We start from the raw sequence: 3202 nt of genomic DNA, 5'->3' as shown, positions 1-3202 counted from the left end.
ACTTTGTTCTGTAAATACCTGCAGCAGCATTTTAGGAATAAGTTATTGTGCTCCCCTTTTCATATTCTTGCTTTGACCCTAAGAGAAGGCAATGTACTTTCTCTGTCATAGGGCAGTGCCAAAGAGGGAATGCCTAGCCTCTAACCCCTGACTTCTCCCCATGGGAAGAAGTCTGACTCGTCAGAAAGGACAGTTACCAGGCCACCCTCTCTATCGGTGGATCTGGCAGGCTGAGCACCACTGAACCCTGATGCATTGGCTCTCACTCGCACAGCAACAAGGTGACGTCTTTTCTCTCTCACAGGGAGCAGGGCCTGCCCCGGCCAGAGCTGCCAGGACTTTATTTTCCTCCCCAACATGTGCCCAGCCAGGGATGTACTCCTTCAGAGAGGAGGATAAACTTACTGATGTGTATATAACTCTAAGATTTTGAAGAATAATTGCATGAGAAAAGACTTTCAAAGGAAGGATTTGTTTACTTTATCCCTTCATCTGCTTACAGGATAACAATCTCTGTGTAAGACAGAGAGCCCTAGTGATCCTCAGTTAGGGTTGCCAGATGAAGGGGGCGGGGAAGAGAAAAAAACTAAGATGACCAGCTACATTTGAATTTCATATAAAAAATATTTTTTAGTATAAGTATATTCCATGCAATATTTGGTGGAACATACTTATTCTGTGGGAAATACTCAAAGTAAAAATATTTGCATTTATCTGAAATTCAAATGTAACCTTGTATTTCATTTTCTAAGATTGCATATAGGCAACTCTATCTGTAGTAGAAGACATTCATCATAAAAGCCAAAGGTTTTTCAAAAGCCCAGATGTTTGTTAAGTTTTTTCTTTATCACTAGGCAATTAGTAATATTTTTTCCTTCTTTTTTTCCTTTCCCTAACAAATATTTAGTAAGCACCTACTACATGTTAGACACTGTTTTATATGCTGGAATAATGAGCAAGTCAAAAAATAAATAAATAATTCCCAAAAGAAGATGAAGAAAAAAACAGACAATGTGATAAACAATGTCTGGCTGCAGTGAGCTACCTTAGCGCCAGTGTCAGGGGAGCTCGCCCTGAAGAGGTGATATTTTAGCTAAGTCCTAAAGAACAAGATGCAGATGTAAGGTTTCATAGAAATATATTATAGGTAGAGGAATCATAAAAATGCTAAGATGATATGATAGTTTCCTGTGGCTGCAGAAACAAATTATCACAAACTTGGTGGTTTAAAACAACAAAAATTCATTCCATCCTAGTTCTGGAGGCCAGAAGTTGGAAATCAAGGTGTTTGCAGGGCCACACTTTCTCCAGAGGCTCTAGGGGAGAATTCATTCCTTGCCTCTCTCAGCTTCTGGTGACACCAGCATTTCTTGGCTAGTGGCTGCATGACTCCAATTTTCAAAGCCAGCATTTTCAAATCTTCTCCTCTGTGTGTCCAGCTAGTCTCCCTCTGCCTCTCTCTTATAGGGATACTTGTGATGGCATTTAGGGACCACTAGATAATTCAGGATGATCTATCTCCCAATCTCAAGATGTTACATGTCATCATACTGCTAAGACTTTTTTGCCATATAACAGTCACAAGTTCCAGGGATTAGAACATGGATATATTTGTGGGGGAGAAGAGTGGGTTTTTTCAGCCTACCACAGATGGGAAGGAGCTGAACATATTCTGCACACGTGTGTGGCTGCAGCAGCATGCACCATGGGAGAAGTGAAGGCCATGAGGGCTGGAGGCGGACAGGGCCAAGGAAAGGAGTCTAGATTTTATTTTAATGTCAATGGGAAACCGGTGAGATTTCAAACAAGAAGTGGCCTGATTTACAATTTTAAAAACATTTCTCTGGTCACTGTGTAGGGGCTGGACAGTCATAGGGACAAGAGCACAAGGAAATAGGAAACTGTTAGGTGGTATGGGCTTCTACCAGAGAAGGGCAGGCTAGAAGTATTGGTAGCTTAGATTCAGCGGGTGTGAGGGGAGGGAGAGACACTAATGGGCAGAAGAGATCAATTTTGGAGATAGAGCCATGAGGACTTGCTGATGGATTAGATAAGGGAGTGAAAAAGGAGAGTATTGTGGAATTCAAGGTTTGAAACCTTTTAATCTTTCAGTCAGACAGATCCACCTGACCACTCATCTTGGAAAAGCATGGCTATTTTTTTTCAAGCACTAATGCTGGGCTGTGTGTCCCTCATTAATAATTTGATTTTTATTCATCAGATACAATAAATGCTAAAAAGAAGCCAAATGTTGAGATTTGCTGCAATTAGATAAGACTCTCTAATCTGAGGGAGGGGATTTCACACAAAGTCAAGGAAGGAGTGGGTTCTGCCTTGTCCTACGATGCAGTTTATAAAGTGACCATGCTCTTCAGGAGGGAAATATTCTTTTCCTTCCATTCAAAATTGAGTGTTAACAAAGGCATCATACTTCAGAGCAAGGTTAAAAACACAAAAGCAGCACTATTACAGTGATTGATGATGACTTGATGTGCACCTGTTAATGTCGTAAACCTCTCACAGCCCGGGTCAGGTTTACTTGGCAGGTAGCATCTTTCATGTCCAGTATTAAGAGCAGCTCAGCAGCCAGGAAATCCTTCGAACACTGATGTTCTCCAGCACACAGTGTTCATCAATAAAGAATGGATGGCAATAAATCAATTGCTGTGTTGCAAGTTGGGCATAGATAAGAATAATGGAGAAAACTCTGTTAGGAAGGTGCAGGAGGTAGGTTCTACTGTGAGTTCTGTCACCCATGACCCATGTAAATTGCTGTGAGTCACGTGACCCCCTGGGCCTCAGTTTTCTAGCTGTAAGGGGTAAGAGTCATTGAGAAGATCAAAGGAGATGATCAATGTGCCAGTACCTTGGAAACAGTAAAGACCTAAAAATCAAGTTGTCATTGTCATATTATACATTTTATTATAGTTGCATCCTCCATAGTGCCTTACACTTAGAATAGGCTCAATAATTTTTTATCAAGTTTAATTAAGTATAACCAACATGACAAGAAAACAGGCAGATTTTTTTGGCAAGTGCTAACAGATTGATAATTGGAGATTTGTATATGGTTCTCTGATATATATTTAGATGTCCTCTATCAGGGAAAGAAAATGAGGCTGAGTGGAGTGGCTCATACCTGTAATACCAATGTTTTGGGAGGCTGAGGTAGGAGGATCACTTGAGGGCAGGAATTTGAGAC

The sequence above is a fragment of the Rhinopithecus bieti genome, unplaced genomic scaffold, assembly GCF_001698545.2.
Source record: "Rhinopithecus bieti isolate Rb0 unplaced genomic scaffold, ASM169854v2 scaffold_12732, whole genome shotgun sequence".
Classification (NCBI taxonomy): Eukaryota; Metazoa; Chordata; class Mammalia; order Primates; family Cercopithecidae; genus Rhinopithecus; species Rhinopithecus bieti.
The sequence above is the reverse complement of the archived record's forward strand: the minus strand, read 5'-3'. Positions refer to the sequence as shown.